We start from the raw sequence: 24,553 nt of genomic DNA, 5'->3' as shown, positions 1-24,553 counted from the left end.
CTCTCTCAGCGTCGTTGGGCTACGTTTCTGGTAATGGTTTCCTATCCTCTATTTGTTCTTCAAGACACCATCTACAGCCTCTGATGTCTGTCGCAACATTTCTGGAAGACCTTGTATACTTATTACGTTTTATCAACATGCAGTCAAACAGATATCTCATCAAGACCTTGGGTATTTCCTCACTGCTTTTGTTGTATTCCTCACTCTGAATACTGGTTGGATTCAATTAGTCACGCTACTCTGCCCTGTGCTAGCCTGTTCCTCTCTGTATAGTTATTGCAACTTGCATCAATTTTAAACATCTTGCTGTGACAAAGATGTTGTACCCCACTACAGTGGCCAAACTGACCATTCCTTGATGCCTCAGGATGAAGCTGGGCTTCATATTTCTTCTCCCCCAAATGCTCTTTCTTAATTATCCATTCTACCCATTTAATCTTCAGCATTCTTTTGTAGCGTCACTTTCCAGAAACAACTTCCGTCAACTAAGCTATAGTGTGACTATAGAAAGAAGTCACAAATTCGCTGTGGACATATTACGTTCCTACTTCCTGATATTATAAGCTGCTGAAACTAATGGAAATAATATGGATATTGTTGTCTGATTACCAGTTCCGTATTATGTATTTATCTTCTTCAGCAGAACTGTTAGTCTGTAACAGCCTTTGCCTATGGAACCCAAGCGCTACAACTCGGAATTCACACAGAGAAAACGCCCGATGTCTCATCTTTGTCAAACTAGTTGTGCGCGGAAGCCCCGTCTTCGTCATCTGTGCGATTGCTCAGGGAAGCGGAAGTTCGCCGTGGCGTGCAGGCAACTGACTCTAGAGGTTTGCGTGCGACGAGAGCGCCGCACAAGCCGCTGTCTGCGGCCCTGTACTCTGTCTCACCACGTCGGAAGAGCACAACTGATACACGTCTCATAAACAGTACTGGTCTTTGGCTGACAGAAACGGACTCGTGTGTGTGTGTGTGTGTGTGTGTGTGTGTGTGTGTGTGTGTGTGTGTGTGTGTGTGTGTGTGTGTACACACACACACAAAAGCAAAGCGTTACGTTACAAGACATGGAGTGTTTTATAGTACCTTGTACAGTGTATAACTGTCGTCTTTCTCATTAAGTAGTAATTTTTTTTTTTGCGGTTCCGCTATTAACCTTTAATTCCGCGTCTGTCTTAATTCTAAAGACAGACGTAAACATTCCAGTACCCAATAATAACACCTGTAAAATGTTCATAATTTGAATCATTCTGCTAACAATAATTATGTTGCACGGTGTAACTGAATTTACTGCTTGTTACAAAAACAGTCATTTACGTAAAGTAGCTACCACTGAAGCACGATATTACTGCACTTGACCATTACCGGAAACACGCGGTCACGTTGCAGTAAGAAAGTACAGCAAGGACTAAGAAAAGTGCATCGTACTGTCGATGCTGTCAGGTCGGTCCTGCATATACTGTCAAGCCCGATTACGGGCTGACTCGTGATAAAAGAGGACCAAACCGCCCTCACTCCCAGGCACAATAATAATGTGGTCGACAAGGCAAGAATACATGTAAATTCCTAAACTATAGTTGGCCATTTACATAAGTACTATAAAAACGCTAAGTAAAAATAAGAAATGTTCACGTAATTTCGTCCGCGAAACTCTTTCTGAATTTATTTGGTTCATTAAAGCCTTTCACATGTTTATTGACTGCAAGACAGGTCAGTTGCTGATATCCAATGTTAGCAGTGATGGTTACAGTTCGGGGGAGTAATTCATAGTACAGCAAACCATCGACGATCGACCAGATGCATAACATTATCTTTTTTGTGGATGCGCACAGGTCGTTGTACGCGGAGATGGTGCTTCGTTCATTCCTTTCGTTTCTTCACTTTGGCACAAGGACACCGTTTCTCGTCTCCAGTAACGTTGCAGGACTGGAGCCCATTGATGATGATCAAGCAGATGGCCACTCGCTGATTTTTGTGATTTTGTCTTAGAGCATGTGGTACTCATACACCCAATTTCTGAATCTTCCCCATTGCATGCAAATGTCACGCATTGGTGGAATGATCACATTTCATTCATTTACCAGTTCTCTAGTACACTGACGTGGATTATTGTGGATTAATGGGTTCAAATTATCTTCATCAAACCCCGAGCGTTTTCCCGAAAGTGGAGAGTCACTAATGTCAAAACGATCCTTCTTAAAACGAGAGAACTATTTTCTTGCGTGCACTATCCAATGGCATTATCCCATACACGGCGCAAATGTTTCTTGCTGCCTCCGCTGAAGTCATCCCTCCATTGAACTCAAACACAAGAATATGTCGTTAATGTTCCGATTTCTCCACTTGGCGCTCTATTTTCTAGAGTCTACAGCTCCACTCACAGAAACAGCAATAGCAACAGTGAACTACAAACAGAAAATTAAAATGGATAAACCAATCCGTAGCAACCGGAATAAAAACATGCAAAACAAAAACCCTTCTGATGTATGTACCAGCGTAATAATATAGTGTCTCAAGCAACCTCTAACCACTGCTAAGTTTTCTAGGAGTAGATGATGATGATGATGATGATGATGATGATGATGATGTTTGGTTTGTGGGACGCTCAACTGCGCGGTTATCAGCGCCCGTACAAATTCCCAACCTTTGCTCAGCCCAATCTCTCCACTTTCAAGAATGATGATGAAATGATGAGGAAAACACAAACACCCAGTCATCTCGAGGCAGATTACTAGGAGTAGGAACTAGCCTGAGAACTTCCCGTCAGAATAGCTATTAGAAGACAAGGGGTGATGTACAGTGTTGTTAGAGTAATCTATGCCTACAAAACCAAAGATGAGAGTAATAAAGTGGAACGGCAGGAGAGGCAGGTTCGTGTTAAGGAGGGAGTAAGGCAGGCGTTGTAGCTTACTTCTACTGAGATACAGCAAATACTCTACACCGAGAAAGCAATGAAATTTTTTGAAGAGGAAGGGAAAGGGATTGTCAGACGAAATAACCCTTGTGGATGAAAGTAAGAAAGGGAAAGGTGATTGAGAATGAAAAGGAGAACAGCCACTTGTGTGAAATCAAAATTGATAGTGGAAGAAGTAACGGAATTCTCCTGTGTAGAAAGTACGGACACGTAGAATGGTGGAAACAGGAAAGATTTCAGAAATAGTGTGGCGCATATGAAGCTGGCCTTCTTTTACAGAGCTCTGCTTTTATAATATTTTATTGCTGAATTGAAGAGGTAGTTCCTGGAAATGTACACCTAAAGGAACAACATTGTATGGAACCGTAAAATTGTTCACCGAAATGAGGAGAAGAAGGAATAGGTAGAACTGTATTGTGTTATTGAATAATGTTGCAAATGATATTTGCAGACAAGGTACGAAATCAGGAGCCGCGCGTAGTGGCCGCGTGGTTAGGGGCGTCATGTCACGGACTGCGCGGCACCTCAAGCCACAGGTTCGAGTCCTCCCTCGGGCATGGGTGTGTGTGTTGTTCTTAGCATAAGTTAGTTTAAGTAGTGTGTAAGTCCGAAGACCGATGACCTAAGCAGTTTGCTGCCTTAGCAATTCACACACATTTGAACATTTTTTGGAATCAGGAGCTCCTGAAAGAGCCGCGAGGATAGAGATACATGGAATATCATTACCAGAAATTGGAACGGTTATTGGGACCTCTGCTGCTGTAACCTGGAATAGTTAATTTGGCCATGGATGCAGTGCTAGAGAGGGAAAACGGTAGAAGTACACAGGGACTAGAATATTCCAAGCGATTTCAGAGGAACTTCAGTACATTAGTTACCTCTTGATGGAAAGGACAAACTAACAAGGTGTGCTCTTACTGTGGTGAACTCATGGTATGCATAGCGGACGTAACCTTGATCGCCAACATTATTTCTTTTCATTATCGTAATTTTCCGTGATAGAGTTCATTATTGCATTTGAAACCCATTACATTGCACTAAATGAAGAACGAAACTCAAACTGTCGCAGAGCATTTTGATATGGACACACAATGACCATCTCTTCTGGCCATCATTTGTACTTTGGCGATGTTTTATTTAACGTACTAAGAAGTCGAAATCAGGTACAACACCACTTATGTGATCAGAGTTCGAAAAATTCAGTAAAAGAATTTCAAAACGCAACTATTATTGTATCACATTTTCTACTAAGTGTATCTTTTAGCACTGATTATCAACGCCCCTTTTCACAGTCCTTAATATATTCTATTATTTCCACAATACTGAGAATTATTCCTAACCCGTGTACCTCAATACATTTCACTCATTACCTGTCTCGGGTGGATAAGAGGGCAGAAGGAAATCTTCCATGTCCTTTTTCAATGAAGAAACCTAAATTACGTTGGTCGTACTCGCTGCCTCTTGCATTAGTAAGCTTAATAACGAAGAGGGTCTCTTTAAATCCGTATTACTGCTTCATATGGCAGAGGACATTGTTTACATGTTAATTCCTTTAACAATCAGGGTGTAATACGGATACGAATCCTTATTTAAAATGTGGGTAAACTTATGTGCCTCCAATAAGATATAGTGGAATTCTTTTCTTCCTACAGAATTTCATTGAGACAGTTTGTTATTAAATTATATTAGAGTATCAGCTAATTAACTGTGTCATCTTTTTATGAGATCACCTGAATTCCTTAGGCATCAGTGAATTAGATCACCCCACAAAAACAGACCCTTAGTTTTGCACTGACTTTCGGAAATCTTGAAGTGCAAGCCTTTACCATCTGGTTAAGTCACCAGAAGATCAAAACGAACTACAGAATAGTTTAGACGAGATATCTGCTTGGTGCTTAAATTGCCAAGTCACCCTGACAATATAAACTGTGAGGCTCTTCTCAAGACTACTAAAAAGTTCCCTTAAATTTCGGCTACATGATAAATCACGCAAAAATATGTTGACAGTTAAGCTGATTACCTAATGACTGCAGTTACGAGTAACTTCATTTGGAACCATTTTGAGCAAGATGAACAAGAAACTAAGTTTTATTGGCTACACGTCAAGTAACGAAGCTGACTGCACTAAGTTTCTGTGTCCTTTCTGGAGCAGTGTTGAGTGATATGCGATCCCTACCAGATAAAATTGACGTAAGACGTAGAGAAATTTCAAAGGAGGACAGCTCGTATTTTATCATCAAGAAATGTGAGAAAGAGTTTCACGGATAAGAGAGTTAGGGCGGCAATCATTCGAACAAATACGATTTTCGTTGCGGTGAGATCTTTTCACGAAATTTCAGTCATCAGCTTTCTCTTCGTAAAGCGAAAGTATTTTGTTGACTCCTAACCACACGGTGCGAAATGACTATTGTAATAAATTAAGAGAAATCAGGGTTTGCACGGTGTTCACGTCTCCCTCGTGTTGTGCGAGAGTAGAACAGTATAGAAATACTCTGAAGGCGAGTCTACCAATTTCCTGTCAAACAAGTTAGTATGAACGGCAGAGTAACGTTTTTGATACAGATGAACGTCTTCTACTTGTACAGAATGATGAGAGAGAGAGAAACCAATTTTTATTTCGTTTTTCAAAGAGTTTATGTGGTGATACCATTATTCAGAAATAAGATTTTGTTTTATCACGTAGTGTCCCGATTTATTTAAAACGAAAATGGAATATTTATTGTGGTTCGATGTAGCGATCAGGAGTGATTTACGGTGTCTGCTTTTACGCGTTGTACTTGAAATCAGATGCAATGAAAGCTATTGCTCTGTCAGTTTCGGTATGTGACTTACTGCATCGCGTAATGGAGAAAATTTCATCACGTTACGAGCTCAATACCGACATCTGATGAAATTTCAGCACGAGATTAAATCATTTTCGCAAACAAAAAGCAGTGGCCGTAATAAACTCTAGAGTGCAATCTGCGGCTGGCGCTGTATTTTCATATTTCTCTTTAATTGCAGGTCGCCCGCGCTCTGGCGTCCGCGCATCGATGGACGTGAGGTATGTATATGTACAGTTTCACGCTGCGCTCGGCTGACAGCAGTATCCAAGGCTATCAGTGACCCAATTTGGCTGTGCCGATTTGTGGTTTATAGGTGCAAATATAATTAAACAGCCAGAATCGCTGCAGCGTAACAGCTTCACACGTCATAATACCTACGGACTGATGCACACTGAAACTATGCCGACTTGTCTCTGGTGCAGAGATTCTCTAAAGCACTGGACCATGGCCTCCAACGGACAGCAGCCCATTGATACGTTGGTGGCACAAGGAATTTCCGTCACTAATCTACAAAATGTCTCACTTTGTTTATAAAGAGCACAATGTATTCTGGGGAACCATCTTTCCCGCTTGGAGAACTAAGGGTCAGCTGCAGACTCACGCGGTTTGGGTGAGTGGGAAAAGGGCTGTGTCCAGTCAGGATATGTATCATACCGCGGCTGGAATCGATATGTCTTAGTTTAAGTGTTTCCCTAGTGTTAGGGAGAAAGCTGTGTAGTCTCCGACCCTCATCGCTGATGTTGTTCTCACCCTTCCAGGTATCCAGTCGCCATGTCTTTAGTTGGCGTGTTGCATGTAATGATACACCAATGATCTCGGAGCCTGGTCTCGTCTCCTCACCTTTAGCCATTACACAGCCGCTCTCTATCTTATCGTGAGGTCTATCGGGAATACTCAAGCGCCAGGCAAAGCGCTTCAGCTCAGGTGGTACCACAAGCCCCCGACAGTCTCAATTAGACGCTTCTCTGTTCACTCCTGAGAGCTGTCCTGTTTGCTAAGAGGCTCAGTTCGTGAGCCCATGTACTTGCGGCAAAGCTTACAAGGGAACCTCCCCATCGCACCCCCCTCAGATTTAGTTATAAGTTGGCACAGTGGATAGGCCTTGAAAAACCGAACACAGATCAATCGAGAAAACAGGAAGAAGTTGTGTGGAACTATAAAAAAATAAGCAAAATATACAAACTGAGTAGCCCACGGCAAAATAAGCAACATTAATGGTGGTGTAAGCACTGCAGCGTTGTGGTCCCGTGGTTAGCGTGAGCAACTGCGGAACGAGAGGTTCTTGGTTCGAATCTTCCTTCGAGTGAAAATTTTAATTTTTTATATAATCAACTTCGCTCTCCAAAATTCCAGGTCATGTTCAGATTTGCTTGGACATATGCAGGATTCGACGGTATCACAAGGAAAAATTTGAAAACGTTACAAACCTATGTTTTGACAGAGCACAGGAAAAACTGTGCGACTGTGAAACTGTTGCATTCATTTTTTGCAGTTTATGTAACAAACTCTTATGTTCTCATCACTTTTTTGGGAGTGATTATCACATCCACAAGAACCTGAATCGGGCAAGGTAGAAGTGTACAAGTTAGGTGAGTCGACAACATATTCCTGTCATGTGGCGCACATGCCGTCGCCAGTGTCGTATAGAATATACCAGACGTGTATTCCTGTGGAGCAATCGACTGACCTATGACCTTGCGATCAAATGTTTTCGGTTCCCATTGGAGAGGCACGTCCTTTCGTCTACTAATCGCACGGTTTTGCGGTGCGGTCGCAAAACACAGACACTAAACTTATTACAGTGAACAGAGATTTCAATGAACGAACGGACAGATCATAACTTTGCGAAAATAAAGAAAGTAAACTTCTCACTCGAGGGAAGACTTGAATCAAGGACCTCTCGTTCCGCAGCTGCTCACGCTAACCACGGGACCACGGCGTTCCTGAGCTCGCTCTGTCCTTGATGTTGCCTATGTTGCGCACGCACTGCTCAGTTTATACATTTTGCATATTTTTTTCATAGTTCTACACAACATCTTCCTGTTTTCTCGATTGATCTGTGTTCAGTTTTTCAAGGCCTATCCACTGTGCCAACTTATAACTAAATCTGAGGGGGGTGCGATGGGGAGGTTCCCTTGTTAGTACTGACGCGAAGAGAGCGCAGTAGTATATTATTGTGACTGACAAGGGAGTCTATAATGGTCTGAATTTAGTCTTGCCAGCTTGTGGAGTATTTTTTCTGCTTTGTCAGTTACGATCTTTGTATTCCCAGAAATTTTATTTTTCATCTATGTGTTCCCCAAGATAGCGATGAAGTTAGATTGTTTTATGTTCGCGTCCCCTATTTTTACCGTTAGGTTCCCTAGCAGGAATCATTTCAGCAAGGTGTATTTTGTTTTATTTTCCGCCATCTTGAGTTTTTTGTTGTTGCACCACTGTGTAATGTGTAATCCTGGATAGCATCGACGAGCGCCCGGAAGATGAAGTCCTATCCAGGCGATTCGCAGACCGCCTGATATGTACAGCCTTGTGCATTGCCAAGGCGAATCTCCCATGTGTCACAGAGGGAATGGTCGCGGACGGCAATGTACAGGTCCTGGCAAGGGTTGAATTGTGGTTGTTGGTCTTTCCGATGTAAAACAAACTGAAGTCGCCGACAAACAAACAGTATTCGTAATATATGATAAGGTTTTCTAGGATATACTGCAGCGATACCAAGTTACTGGCCAGCCCAGTGCCAGGGGCACGACCACTGGGACTAGCTCAGTGGGCCAGCCAACATCCATCAGGTTTATAGAGCACTGGCACACCTGTAACGCTGCAGGTAGCATAAGTTTCCTCGTAGATTAAGTAGAATTAGGAGCCCCTTATGGTAAGATCAAAATCTAAGATTTGCCTGTAGTGTAGAAAAATAGCTGCAAATATGTGTATGGAATTAGGACCCACTAATGTATTCAGGTAGTGGGCTAATATGTATAATGTAATGATTTGAATAATGATTATTTAAAAAAAATAAAAAAAAACAATATTCTTAGCGGTCAAGAGGAGGGGAGTGATCTCCTCAGGGTAAAGCTCTGTCCCTTCTATGACCAGAGCTCCATGGGGCGTACACGTTTACAATGCGTGTAAGTGCCATACCCTCGCGGAAGGCAGGTACATGACTTCTTCATCTGATATGCCCTCACGAACGGATACTCCGCGTCCAAAGTCGGCACCAGCAGAAGCGTAAGAGGAGTGACCGGCCACATCCGACAGGGCGTCCAAGTATAGCTCCTGATGCAGCACGACGTCGATGTCGGAAACCCAAATTATTTCCCGCAGAATTTGGATTTTCACCCGGGTACTAATGTTGTTGATGTTAATCGTAGCTACTTAGTACGTTTGAAGATGTGGACCGCCACGTGGGGGAGTTCGGCTGGTAGGTACCAAAAGGGGTGGGGTGGGGGAGCAGCCATCAGCGTCGCTCGCCTGGTGTCCCTGGAACCCGCCGATGCTGCCGTGCGTTTTTTGCTCCGTCGCGGGTGCCGCAGACACCTGCGCTGGGTCCTGTGCTTCCCCGACGTCGTCGCTCCATGCCGATGTCGTCGGCGCCTCAGTTGTGCCCATACGATCTAGCGCAAACACCAGGGCGTACGGTCAGCCTCTGTTGTGACCGCAGGTTGCGCACCGATCTCCATTATCGGAAGACGGAAGGGCCTCCCGACGTTCCGCCACAACAGCCACAACAGCCGTCGTAGGAACGATGAATGCTGAAAGTTCCATAGAATGATCCAGCACGGTGTTGGCAGGGGTGGATGTGTTCAAATGGCTCTGAGCACTATGGGACTCAACCTAACTAACCTAAGGACATCACAAACATCCATGCCCGAGGCAGGACTCGAACCTGCGACCGTAGCGGTCTTGCGGTTCCAGACTGCAGCGCCTTTAACCGCACGGCCACTTCGGCCGGCGGGGTGGATGTGGTAGGAAGGAGGAAGGACGCAGGCGCCTCTGTTCCGTCGGACGCCGCGGAGTGGCGTGTCACTTGTCACAGTGGCTCTGTGGCATAGTAGGGAGATACCACGTAGCAGTCCATGGGGAGAGACACCTAGAAGATCAAACATGGAAAGTCGCATGACAGAGGCTGTGGAGGAAATAATTACAGAACTTCAGACAGACCTTAGAGGAAAGAAAACATCAACTGTTATATCCTCATCTGTAAAGAATAAAATATGGATTCTTGCATTGGGGCAGGCGAAACTATATGGGCAAATAGAAGAACTCAGAGTAGAAAATACTAGGTTAAGTAGGGAATTAGCAGCAGTAAGTGCTCCTGATTTGCAGGCACGTTTTGAGAAACTACAGGCAGAGTTAGTAGAACTCAAAGCGGAGAACGAGAAGTTGAGATCTGAAAATCGATCCCTTCCAGTGTCCTTCGCAACTGCGGTTGCTAGTGTCCCCCAGGGAAATTTGAAAAGTAAGTTGGAACAACAGATTAGTCAAATGAAAGCGAAACAGACTAGCACCCTCTTTTTTAAGTCAGATAATAATACAGATGTTAAAACAATAAGGGAAGTGGTAACAAAGACAATAAATCCGAAACAGGACAAAGTTAAAATAAAGGCAATAAGATCGACGGCAAATACTGTAATTTTGGAGACAGAAACACAAGCAGATAAAATAAAAATAATGGAAAAAACAGCACAGCTTCAGAATATCAGATGTGAGGAACCTAGAAAATTTAGGCCACTGCTTGCTGTGTATCAAGTACCAACAACTCTAACTGATGATGAATTTCTCGAAGAATTGTATGAAATTAATCTAAGTGAGTACATTTCAAGGGAAGAATTTAGTGAGGGGGTTTCAATTAAGTTTAAAACGGGACCACGAGGAAAACGTACAGTAAATAATGTCCTTGAGGTATCACCAAAAATTCGTCAGCAGCTATTACTGAGTGATAGGGTGTATATTCAGTTTGAAGCATTAAATATTAGAGATTTTGTAGGTGTACAGAAATGCTTCAACTGCTGGGGTCTTGGACACTCCACTAAACGATGTGATAAGATGCAGGTGTGTGGAAGATGTGCCAAAACAGGGCATAAGAGAATTGACTGTAAAGAGGAGACAGAAATTGGATGTATACCATGCAAGTATAGGAACAAGGTTTGTGACAAGGCAGGGGGGTCTGAATGTCAAACATATAAAATGCTTTATGAAAGACAAATTGAACGTACAGATTACGATATACTGAATAATGCTCACTAATATGAACTGTAATCTAAATCGCGAGACAGTACACCCCCAACAAGTCACGGTAGAACTCGCACGGGCATCTAATCCCAATCATACTAAACAAATGACGATAATCCAACTCAACTGTATGGGAAGTACCCATGTAGGTATCGAACTTAACAGGTTAATAGACGAAATACATGCTGATATAGCTTGCCTGCAAGAGCCACACATGCGGGGTGGCAAAGTTACCGGTTTATCGATGCAATTTACCACAATTGTGGGAACTCAAAATGCTAAAGCCGCAATAGTATTGATTAACCCTAATTTGACTGTTACAAGGATATCCCAGCTCTGTACAGAACACATTGCTACAGCAGAGATTGTACATGGGCGTGACATATGGATAATTTCATCTATATATGCCCAATATTCGTATGAAATTGATCCCTTTATTGAAAAAATGCGAGATATTTCACGTTTCTCACAAGGGAAAAGATTGCTTATATTAGCAGACATAAATGCACGGTCAACCATATGGCATGCTGATAGGACAGATGTTAGAGGACACATGGTCGAGGATGTAATAAATGAGTGTAATTTATTCCCATTAAACAGAGCGGGACAACCCCCAACCTTTCGTGGTCATGCTGGTGGCCAAAGTAATATTGATATTTTTTTGGCAAATGATATTTCCTTACCACATATAAACATGTGGGAAGTCATGGAAGGGGCCACACATAGCGATCACAATGTTATTACTATCCACACAGACAATTATAGAAACACTCAAACTACTCAGACACAACAACAATATTTAGCTTTTGGTAGGGCAGATTGGAACAAATTAAGAAATGTAATAGAAGAATCGGCATTGTACACTACCCAAGGTAGTATAGACTTCAAAACACATGTTTTGACAGATGTCCTGCAAAAAGCACAAAAGAGTGCCATCCCACTGGCCAGTGCAAAGCGGAGGCATCAACGATCTTGGACAGCTGAACTGACTCGACTACGGAAAGACTCGCGGAATAAGAGAAAGTACTATCAGAGGGCTATATCAGCCCAAGAACGACAGCTTAGACTGGAACAGTACCGGAATGCTAAACTAAAGTATAAAACTGAACTTTGTAAAACCAGACAAAAGTATTGGACTGACTTTGTTAAAACGAATTTACAGAAAGATATATGGGGACAACCATTTAAACTAATGACTGATCGCATTAAAACCCCGATGGTGCTGTCAACGTTAAAACGAACAGACGGAACCATGACAAGCGGCTGGAGATGCTCAGCAGAATATCTCTTAAATACGCTCCTACCAGATGACTCATACATAGAGGACGAGAGACATCATCGTGACCTACGTGACGGTATGGAATCTGCATATGTAAATCAGGATGTCACACTCCCTTTTTCGCAGGAAGAAGTAGCCCTAGCAATAGATAAACTTAAAAATAGAAAGGCGCCAGGCCCTGATGGAATATACACAGAAACATTGAAGAATGCCAGTATATTGATCACCCCGTATCTAACTGACCTTTTTAATGAAGCCCTTGTACAAGGAAGAATCCCTACAGTTTGGAAAATGGCTAATGTCATTATTAAAAAGTCTGAAGATAGGGATCCTACTGACCCGAAATCGTATAGACCTATTTGTCTCCTGAACACACTGGCTAAGGTGCAGGAGAGGCTCCTGTGCGATAGACTACAGGCACATAGGCGCCTCTTTGGTCTAACTCCTCATCAATTTGGATTTAGAGAACAAAAATCGATAGATGACGCCATAAACCGCGCCCTACAAGTTTTGGGGAATACGACGGAGAAATATGTGGTTGCTGTACTCATTGATATCGCTGGAGCTTTTGATAATCTTTGGTGGCCGTCACTATTTGCCAGACTAAGGGAACTTCGACTACCTACTGCTTTATATTCTAGTTTCATGGACTACTGTAGGGGAAGAATTGTAGAATGGAAAGCTGGAACACAGAAGGTGGTTAAGAGAGTAACCAGGGGATGTCCACAGGGATCAATCTGTGGTCCCATTTTTTGGGATATAGCGATTGAGCCCCTATTGGACATTTTGGATAGGGACACACTTGTAGAAGGTGTTGTCGCCTACGCAGACGATCTTTTGGTTGTTGTCTCTGCACCATCTAGATTGCAATTGGAAAATAAATGCACGTTAACATTACGGATGATCAATTACTGGTGTAATCAGAACAAATTGAAAATAGCAGGAAATAAAACAGTCTACTTATTGCTTAAGGGAATGCTTCAGCGAAATCCTAGTATAAAATTCAATAACATTAATATACAAAGGAAACATGTAGCAAGATACTTAGGACTCCATCTAGATGAACGGCTCTTCTTCAAAGAACACATACAGCGCACTGTAGACAAAGCTGCTAAAATGATGCACAAACTTGCGAGATTAAACTCAGCGCAGTTTAGAGTACCATTAATGACGATGCGGATCTATCACACGGCACTATTTGAGTCTATCGCATGTTTTGCAGCAAGTGCCTGGGCACATCGTTTAAGTTTAGTAACTTACAAAACAATAGTCAGGAGAGGGCAAAGAAGTGTATTACTCAGGATGTCAGGAGCGTTTAGCACAACACCTGTTGAGGCCCTGTATGTGGTCCTAGGAACATGCCCAATAGACCTCACTATTCGCTGTAGAGCTGCCTTATATTGGTTGAAAAATAGTGATTTCGATAGGGTCTTCCAAATAACGGGAGAAAACATACAAACCAAGTTACAGCTACACAAATGGAAGTTAGACACATGGCAAAGAGAATGGGAGACATCAGACAAAGGGCGGCGTGTATTTTCCTTTTTTCCAAATGTATCTGAGAGGTTAAAACTAAAACATGTGGAGCCAAGTCGTGGCATGGTTCACTACTTGACCGGGCATGGACCATATCCAACACATCTACACCGTATGGGAGTAAGACAAACAGAGATATGCCCATGTGGCATTCTTGGAACGCCTGAAGATGTTGTGCTAAGGTGTAATCTACTTGACCATGCACGACCTGTAATAAGAGATGATGAGGTCAGTACGGTTCTTCGGGACCCAGATACATGGAACACCTTAAATAGTCTGGCTGACTCAGTGTCAACCACACTGTTTGACATATATAAACATCAAAATCCTACTGCCAGAACAAGAATACCGACAGCGACAGAACATCAACATATTACCTGGGAAGATACTAGCTCTGACAGTGACACAGACAATAGAACAGACAGTGATTAATCTAGACGGAAAGTGTAGAAAGGCTGTGAAAAATATATTGATCAATACTACATGGATGTAGATGGGCCTAACTCACGATGATTGCGCCACACATAAAGATTATGTACTTCATTTAACATACACTGTAGGCTCCCAGGTTTGTCTCACAGAGCATCAGAGATCTCATTGGACATTCATGTGGATTCCCCTTCCTGGTTTTCACAACCTTGTCACTTGTCTTGCTACATTCCAGGATTTACTTGTATTAATTTAAGCAATTTTACACTTAAATTATCATAATTTAAATTTTTATGTAACTTATTTTTGACTTGTCTAATACAGTTTTCTAGTTTTTATGATATATTAATATTGTTTTTCTGTTTTTGTAATCTATTGCCCCAAATAAAACCCTGTACAATGATCCTCAGCTATCTGAATATTTCTGTAATTTCATTTGTGTAGGGGATAACTTTGGTATTATTTATGATTAATAGATTGCAAGATAAAATTGCATTGTTATATGTTAAAATTTATATTGTTCAATTATTTATGCAATTTGAAATTTCACTTTAAATGTTATATATAGGAATCTAGCTATGTTCAGTCTACAGGCACATACATAGCCTCCACTTACAGGACTTGCATATGAGAGATCCAGACACCTATTTCCTTTCACTCTAAATATAATCATATTCTTCTATTAATACCACCCGTATCTAAGATTGCCTATGCAAGTTACTTTAATATTCATTATGTTACTATGTTTTGTGTGAAATTTTAATACTACTTACAATCATACATATAAAATTCAGCCCACTTCAAATTATGGGCATATGCTTAAACTGTACTTTAAAATTGCATCAGTGAGAACTTGGTTCTCTGCAGACACCTTATGAGATACAATTATTTTATTCTTTGTTTTCCTTCGTGTATATTTCTTGTTTATATCTTTTATGTTTTATTTTATATTTAAATAATTATATTACTTTTTATCAATTTTGTATATAAACGTTACTTACTGTATTAATTAGCGCACTAACACACAGAGCAACAGCCAGGGCAGAAACTTTAGAAAAAGGTCCGCCTCCACGTGGCAGGGACGGTAACGGAATGGGGACTTGCCAAGCTGACATAACTTGCAAGTAGCCATTTCGGCTAAGAGACCAAACACTGCCTGGCTTGTTACTTGTTTTAAGTAGCACACGGCCCACCTTAGTAACCCAGGTGGTGGGCTACTCTGTAGTGTTTAAATGAAGAAATGAAGAAGTGGCTCTGTTGGTCACCGACGCAGTTGGAAGGCAATGCTGTTGGTGGCGTCTCTCTCTGCACCTCAGAGGGCGACAGGTGAGTGATGCGCCGTTGCAGGCATTCCGAACGGAGACGACCCTCCTTGCCACACCCAGAGCAAGTCCTCGATTCACCATAGTATACTACTGGCCATCAAAATTGCTACACCACGAAGATGATGTGCTACAGACGCGAAATTTAAGACAGGAAGAAGATGCTGTGATATGCAAATGATTAGCTTTTCAGAGAATTCACATAAGGTTGGCTCCGGTGGCGACACCTACAACGTGCTGACATGAGCAAAGTTTCCAACCGATTTCTCATACACAAACAGCAGTTGACCGGCGTTGCCTGCTAAAACGTTGTTGTGATGCCTCGTGTAAGGAGGAGAACGCCGTGCTGGTTCCCAACGGCCTCGTATCACTAGCAGTCGAGATGACAGGCATCTTATCCGCTTGGCATTGTAGACGGAAAGCTGTTTATCATATCGGTGCCCAACCAAATAGGAGTGATGTTCGGACTGGGCGCTGCTGTATTTGCTTTGTTAGTAGAGTTACGATGATATCTTGCTTTTAGACTCCGGTACTGTTACGGCGATGAAGGCTGAAACCCAATCACCAGTATGAATTACAGATGCGAACAGTCAACATGGGTCTCGACAAGACGCGAGTATCGACACATTAAAGGAATACGGAGAGACCCTTTTTCCGCACCGGGATTGAAGAACATGATTCGGAAGTTGGAATTAACCAGCGATTTAGGAATTTCTCCTGGGAGGGGTCGGAGGCCAATTGCGCCACAAATTTTCGAAAACTTATTATTGCCGTGACGGAGAATGCTGGACGCGAGGTACAATCTTCAAGCAGCTGTATAACGACAGCTGAATGTTCTGCGCTTCACCGTACGAAAAATGATACGAACTATAATGAAACGGTGTCTCTACTGCGGTTCTAGGCTGTCGTGGATGCATATGGTCGTCACGTTGAGCAACTTTTGTATCCTGTATGGAAACATGGTACGCAATCAACAAATGTTACCCTTTCAAATGAAAATTAAAATGCGTTTCTTTCAGTGGGCCAATCGTTATTTCTCTTCCGCGCGTCGCTACAAATGTTTTCACGAAGTTTCTTTGTCCTATGATAAACCATTTATCATGGGTGGTCATTCAGATAACGGAAGTTTGATTATAACCATCCTGTAGTTCAATATTCGTCGCTGATGCATGTATTACTCTTATTTTTGTCACTACGAACAGCATGTTAAATAAAACCAAATATAAAGCCCATTCCCATTCTGACACACACATCGAATGCGGGTTTCAAATTCCCTACCTCGACATAAGGTACACATACTACTTCGACCTACTTCAAGATACTGAGTGAGGTAGCGCAGTGTTTAGCTCACTGGACTCGCATTTGGCAGGGCCGCGGTTCAAACCTGCGTCCGGCTATCCTGATTTACGATTTCCTTGATTTCCCTATATCGCTTAAGGCAAATTTCGGGATGACTTCTTTCAAAGGGCACGGCCGTTCTCCTCCACCCTTCGCTAAACCGAGATTGTGCCGGCCGCGGTGGTCTCGCGGTTCTAGGCGCGCAGTCTGGAACCGTGCGACTGCTGCGGTCGCAGGTTCGAATCCTGCCTCGGGCATGGATGTGTGTAATGTCCTTAGGTTAGTTAGGTTTAAGTAGTTCTAAGTTCTAGGTGACTGATGACCACAGCGGTTGAGTCCCATAGTGCTCAGAGCCATTTGAACCATTTTAACCGAGATTGTGCTCCGCGTCTAATGACATCGTTGCTGACGGGACGTTAAAAACTAGTCTCCTCCTCCGTGTTGCAAGATATACATTTACATCTACACCCATACTCCGCAAGCCACCTGACGGTGTGTGGCGGAGGGTACCTTGAGTACCTCTATCGGTTCTCCCTTCTATTCCAGTCTCGTTTTGTTCGTGGAAAGAAGGATTGTCGGTATGCCTCTGTGTGGGCTCTAATCTCTCTTATTTTATCCTCATGCTCTCTTCGCGAGATATACGTAGGAGGGAGCAATATACTGTTTGACTCCTCGGTGAAGGTATGTTCTCGAAGCTTCAACAAAAGCCCGTATAGAGCTACTGAGCGTCTCTCCTGCAGAGTTTTCCACTGGAGTTTATCTATCATCTCCGTAACGCTTTCGCGATTACTAAATGATCCTGTAACGAAGCGTGCTGCTCTCTGTCGTAAACCATCCCCAAGACCATGTCCAGAGTATCAGTGTTAAATCTTTGCGCTCTTCCAAATACTTGTCGCATTCGGGATCCATTGTCGCTTTCAGTGAATGTCGCAGTACTCACATATTACTACCGTTTGTTGTCATTCACATTCTTATTAAATATTCCTTTTTTCCATGTAATACCGGACTGAATCGTAAAGAGAAGTGGAAGGAACAAATTTCAATTTGTCCATTTTATTTGGACTGTTGAGCTCCGTGGCCGTGGATAATGATATTTCACTATAAAAATACAGCAACCAGCCACTAAAAAGTGGCGGGTTGGTGTATTTTTATAGTGAAATATCAGGAACAAATTTATTCCTTAGATATTCGAATTAAATCGTCTCCTAACAAAACAATTTAAACACGTTTTGTGAAGTACAGCAATAAAAAAAGCTAAACAACAGTCTGGAGATTCACCAGCACATATCAAACGGCAATATGTAACTGAGTAAACTAATCTCTTGCGTCTACGCTCTATATAGCTAACTGAAAGATATAAGTAACTCTCTTTTCTACAATATTCATTTAGAAAACGTTGCACTATTGTTTCCACTGCATAAATCTTCTTTGATTTTCTGCTTGGGTTTTGTTTCAGATATCTGTTAAGCTATACAAAATATAGATCCATATTACGGATCAGAAAACTGCACCTGACACGGTGATAATTTCTAATTTTTGTTTTGTTTTGTGAAGAGCGATTTTTTTACCTAATTTTTATGAGTACGTTCTGTGGCTCACTATTGTCTACACAATTAAAGAACAGCCTTAAAAACAGCGCACAGCTGGGTCTAATACTCATCACGTATCCCTGCATTGTCGGCCAGGTAAAGATGTAAAGTTTAGTGAGATTTTTAACATCGTGTTATTTATGTACCAATTAAATCTCATTGAGAATCCCTTGCTGCTATGTATTCTTAACTTACAGTATTAGAAATCATGGCAGCTGCACTTGATTCCAACTGTCAGTTAGCTATTACAGCACTTTCCTTCCTTTAATTTTTTACAGATATCGTTTTAAAACTGTATCACCAAAAATTCTAAGCAAAATTAAAACAGTCACAGCAGATCTTACTCAAAACTAGTCCAGAAAACAGCTGGTTTAACTGTGGAGGAAGTCGTTGCATGTACAGTATGACAACCTTATCGCAAATGCAGCCATTGCTGCCATCCCGTGTCTTAAAACGCGGATATCTAACTATTGAAATTCTAGTTCGCAGTTAAATATGAGGTGTGTATACGATACAATGAATCCTAAAAGCTGGCCGGTGTGGTCGAGCGGTCCTAGGCTCTTAAGTCTGGAACCGTGCGACCGCTAGGGTCGCAGGTTCGAATCCTGCCTCGGGCATGGATGTGTGTGATGTCTCTAGGTTAGTTAGGTTTAAGTAGTTCTAAGTTCTAGGGGACTGATGACCTGAGATGTTAAGTCCCATAGTGCTCAGAGGCATTTGAACCATTTGAATCCTAAAATTCTGCTCTTTTCTCAAATAAGAGGCAAACCACCACATAGGTATACCTCTATTACATGGTCCAAATCACGACGATGATCTACATTCGCTAGTGTACTTCAGGTTTAATCCTTTCAATACCAAGGCTTTATGCCGAACATAACGACAGAACTGTCTGTTTAACAACTAGTTCATTCCATTCTGCGTTCCATATTAAAATACTTGTTTCTTTCTCCTAGTTTACTGTAGCATTACGTGGAATATGTGAGCTTCTCTGTAACGACAAACAAAGTCACTTACTTTTATGGCTGCTTTCCGTCAGAAAAACTAGGGAGACAGTTCAAACAGATTGTCATAACAGTGAATGGTAAGGTAACTCGCACAGCAATTGTCGCCGCTATAACAGAAACGATAAAACGGCTAAAGTACGATATAAAAACGTCAAAAGGACTCGTTACACCTTTGGCTAAGAAACTTTAAAACTCTGGAACTGTTTCAAGTTTTAAACGACTCATTCATACTTCATTTAACGCCATGTTTCTTTTGGCGAACGTTATTTATTATGTGCAACATTCATACGCTAAGCGTTTTAGCACCCCCATAAATTATACCTCTTCGAGATAGTTAAAGTGGAACTGTGGTTAGGACAGAAGTGTTCGCGAGAAGCGAGACTTAGGTCACTGACTGCCCAATGTCAGGATGTCCATTGTTTCTCTAAATTATACAGCAAATGACACTAAGTTAATTTCAACATCTGCAGGATCTACTTTCTCGTCCTACCTTCTCCATTTCTCAACTTATCTAATGTATCGATAGTGTAATGCTCTAAAAATTTTCGTTACGATTTTTTCGTTTCGCATTACTCAGTAGAGCCGACTCAACATAGTCTCGACAAGAAAATTGATGTTTAAACTTTGTAAAAGATATGTTTTAATGTCTGTTCCTTTGACGCGTTATGGTATCTAAAGACATGTTCACGAAAGGATGAAGTTAAGGAATTCTGCTAACTAGGCAGTAAAATAACCAATGACGGACGGAACAAGGAGGACATCAAAAGCATACTAGCGCTGGTAAGAAGGGCATTCCTGGCCAAGAGGAGTCCACTAGTATCATACACAGGCCTTAATCTGAAAAAGAAATTTATGAGAACGTACGTGTGGAGTACAGCATTGTAAGATAGTGAAACATGGACTTTGGGAAAACCGGAAGAGAAGAGAATCGAAGCATTTGAGATGATGTGCTACGGACCAACGTTGAAAATTAGGTGGAATGATAAGGTAAGGAATGAGGAGGTTCTGCGCAGAATCGGAGAGGAAAGGAATATGTGGAAAACACTGATAAGGAGAAGGGATATAATGATAGGACATCTGATCAGACATCAGGGAAAGAGTTCCATCTAACTAGAGAGAGCTGTAGAGGGCAAAAACTGTAGAGGAAGACAGGGAATGGAATACATCCAGTAAATAATTGAGGGCAGATATCGACAGATCACTAAACCAACGTTACTCTCTCTTACCTGCGCGGATCAGGAAGTTTAAAGAATCGAACTGACTGCGCTTTGTCTAAGTAGGTTAGATTAAATTTTACTCAGGTTTTCAAATCTTTCAAGAAGTTTCACTACACTATACACTCCACTGCAAAGTGAAAATTTTTACTGTTTATTAATTGCAAAATCTCTAAATGTCTGATACTGGGCGATTCAGCTGCCAGTACTAATTCATTTCATGTTACCTGCACTACATCTGTGCCAGGAACAGTATCCTGACAGGCGAGAACCACGTAATCCATATAAGTTGCCTCTGAGAGCTCAGTGTGACTGTCAGTGAACGGATTCATACTATAAAAAATATAAATGAGGACTGACCATGAGTAACTTAGCTCTTTTCGATCAAGATATACCTAACTTCTGCCAGTCTTACCCAAATGTCTCCATTCTTTCTTTGTGCAACTAGCGGTGTAGTTATACATATTTTGGATGTTTCATTAGTTTCACTCCATTTTTAGTACGTATATATTTCTTACCTGGTTCAGAGGGTATGTACGGCGAATTTGTTACTTCTGTGTTTCTCATTTTGTCCGCAGCTCGTGGTCGTGCGGTAGCGTTCTCGCTTCTCGCGCCCGGGTTCCACAGGTTCGATTCCCGGCGGGGTCAGGGATTTTCTCTGCCTCGTGATGACTGGGTGTTGTGTGATGTCCTTAGGTTATTTAGGATTAAGTAGTTCTAAATTCTAGGGGACTGATGACCATAGATGTTAAGTCCCATAGTGCTCAGAGCCATTTGAACGATTTTTTGTTTCTCATTTTAATATCTCCTGTTAATTTCGTTGTTTTCCGTGGTGAAACAATTTATAACGCAAAGATTCTGAAACGTTTACGAGAGACTGAGTACTACAAATGTAATAAACCTACAGAGACATCCAAGACCTGTATGATTATACCGCTAAATTCACAAAGAATGATTGGTGGTACTTGAAGGAGGAGGAGATTAGTGTTTAAGGTCCCGTCGACAACGCGGTCATTAGAGACGGCACACAAGCTCGGATTAGAGAAAGATGGAGAAGGAAAGTGACCGTGCTCCTTCGAAAGAACCATCACGGCGTTTGCCTTAAGTTATTTAGGGAAATCACGGAAAACTTAAATGGATGGCTGGACGTCATTTTGAACCGCCAGCCTCCCGAATGCGAGTCCAGTGTCCTAACGACAGCGTTACCGCGCTCTATGGAGACTCTTGGATACCTATGGCAGAAGTAAAGGATATGTCGATCCAAAAATACCGTGTTACTCACGGCCAGTAATCACTTGCATTATTTACAATCCGCTAATATACGTGCCAACAATGAGTTAATATGCTTTGATGAAACTCGCCACAGCATAAGAAAGCAGCGTCACCTTCAAGACACTCGAACAGAATATGCCGTGACATTGTCTCTTTAGTGCAACTGATTGTCATGTCAGAAGTGTCCCACGCAACAGACAACATTCGGCATGACGGGGCCTGTACTTCATTTTTTGAAATAGAGGAACGGGGAAGAAAGGGAAAGGGGTAGGTGGGAAGTCATTACTCCCAGTCGCACAGGCAATTACGGTATTGCTGTAGCGTAAGATGAACATTTGTGCCGGGTTTAACCGTATTCCAGTCTTCCCCCTTCCTGTATTTCAGAAAACAAATTACAGGCCACGTCATCTCTAGGGCGACGTCTCCGTGACATATGTTCCGGTGCGGATGAACAAATATCGATCGGACCTCTACTCGAATCAAGAACTTGCGAGTAGGGGGTGTAATGAACTAGGGACGCTGCAGTGCATCGTGCGATAAGTTGAGAAGCTGAGTAGGACGGGAGTCGTGTCCGGGTGACCGAGCTGGTTTAGGCAACCGTCCTAAAGACGCAGAGAATCAGGGTTCGAGTCCCGATGTGGCACAGATTTTCCACATACGCCATTGCAATACTCGTGATTTCGCACCTACCCCTTTCCCTTTCTTTTTCCTTCTTCTGTTTCAAAAAATTATCTCCCTAGTATTCGGTGTAGTCTCCTACCAAGGGAACTAGATGTTACAGCGCTTAAAGCCTAGAGTGAAGAATTTTCAGGCTGCCAACAAAGTCGTTACCAGCACTGTAGAAACGATTTTAATTCAAGTGTTACGTCGGAAATCCGTGAAATTCGTAGTATGACAAATTAACATTAACTAACATTATAATATTGGTGATAAACATAATCGACCATGCACAACATTGTAGATATAATGTTAAGAGTTCTCGTATCGCATGGGAATGTACCGCGCTTTAGAGTGGAGTCACAGATAGAAATCATAGCCTTAGCGACCGGAATAGCTAGTGAGGGGAGCATGTTGAAGCGTATCACAAGTAGAGAGGAGCTGGGTCCAGTTCCGATATCATTCCGGTTCACATTTTCCCATGTTTCGGCCGCATTCGATGTTTTCTGTGGAACGGCTTCTTTGGTGTTAATATCGTGACTGAGTGAGCGAGGTCAGCTGTCATTTTAACTGATACTTGGAGAAAGTTTTTAAAGACGGAACACCAAACTTGTCACGTTGATTTCGCCGTCAACCAACTCAGTGGTTGCTTTCGTGAAGCTGGCTAGCTGCACAAAGTAATTATTCATCTACTGTTCTAACTGGAAGTTTTCGAATTAGATGTTGTCCCTCGCACTGTAACGGAGCAAATGACTGGAGAGGTAGACAGTTTATGGCCAGGTGCTGTGAAATCATTCTAATCTGTGTGGATGGCTAAGCCGCTGAAGGGCATAGCTGGGCGAAATACCGCCGTCAGAAGGGCGCTTTCCTCGTTGAGCATGCCGCAACGGCTGCTATGGGACTTCTTCCTTCCCTCCGAAAAAGTTGGTAACGGCCGAGATCCAAAATGTCAAATCACAGTCTGGCTATTGAACTGTGCATGTTCTCTTTACCATAAAAGGGATACTTATATTCAATACAGACAGGCAAAGATCATCTATATTCCATCACGTCATCTGGGGAGATTTATTAGTCTTTTCAATCCAGCAATTAATACAAAAACTATACTACAAGCTAAGACGGAGGTACCGGCTCCTAACTGGCTTACACAAACCCAAGTCGCGCGAGCCAGTATAGATAACAGGAACTTCAGAGAGCTACTTTTATTGCTAGTCCTTCTTCAGTGGTGAAAATGCAGAGATTTCGGCAGCGATTGGTTTGAGCCTAGTGATGGGCAGCGTATTAGCCTTATGCCTCCGTATCAAACTCCAGTTCGTAGCATTTTCATTTTAATGTAAACTGTTACTACGGGAGGTAACTCGTGCTTCATAACACCAATTCATTGGCGTAGTTCTATTCGAGTAAATGATTAACTACAGATTTCTCCCATGCTACCTAAAGCAGTTGTAAATGGGCCATCATCATACGAGTCTGGATCAAAATGTAATGCCTCCTGTGTGATAAAAAAAATTAATAAAAAATAATATAACAGCACAGTTAGTACAGTTCATATCCTGAACCATCATTTACGGTTCTAGATAGTGATCATTCATTTGTGCCGGCCGCGGTGGTCTCGCGGTTCTAGGCGCGCAGTCTGGAACCGTGCGACTGCTACGGTCGCAGGTTCGAATCCTGCCTCGGGCATGGATGTGTGTGATGTCCTTAGGTTAGTTAGGTTTAAGTAGTTCTAAGTTCTAGGGGACTGATGACCACAGCAGTTGAGTCCCATAGTGCTCAGAGCCATTTGAACCATTTGTACCATTCATTTGTACACATTTGCACCGTCGAAGTCGGATATAAAATCAGTCTCGACGAATTCAGACTTTTCTTGACCCACGATTTTAATTTTAACCTCACGCACGTAGAAAGTGTATGGAGACGCTGTAATGGACCTCATAAATGTGCA

At 42.2% G+C, this 24,553-nt stretch overlaps 1 long non-coding RNA gene across 1 annotated transcript in view; it reads left to right on the top strand.

The window, feature by feature from the left end:
• Positions 1-24,553, top strand: part of LOC126237239 (uncharacterized) — a 570,495-nt gene that overhangs the window by 122,637 nt on the left and 423,305 nt on the right. Inside the window, exon 2 of the long non-coding RNA XR_007545055.1 lies at positions 5,915-5,954. This is a non-coding gene — a long non-coding RNA (uncharacterized LOC126237239). The remainder of the gene's footprint in view (positions 1-5,914; positions 5,955-24,553) is intronic.

Source organism: Schistocerca nitens, chromosome 1 (assembly GCF_023898315.1).
Source record: "Schistocerca nitens isolate TAMUIC-IGC-003100 chromosome 1, iqSchNite1.1, whole genome shotgun sequence".
NCBI lineage: Eukaryota > Metazoa > Arthropoda > Insecta > Orthoptera > Acrididae > Schistocerca > Schistocerca nitens.
The sequence above is the reverse complement of the archived record's forward strand: the minus strand, read 5'-3'. Positions and strand labels throughout refer to the sequence as shown.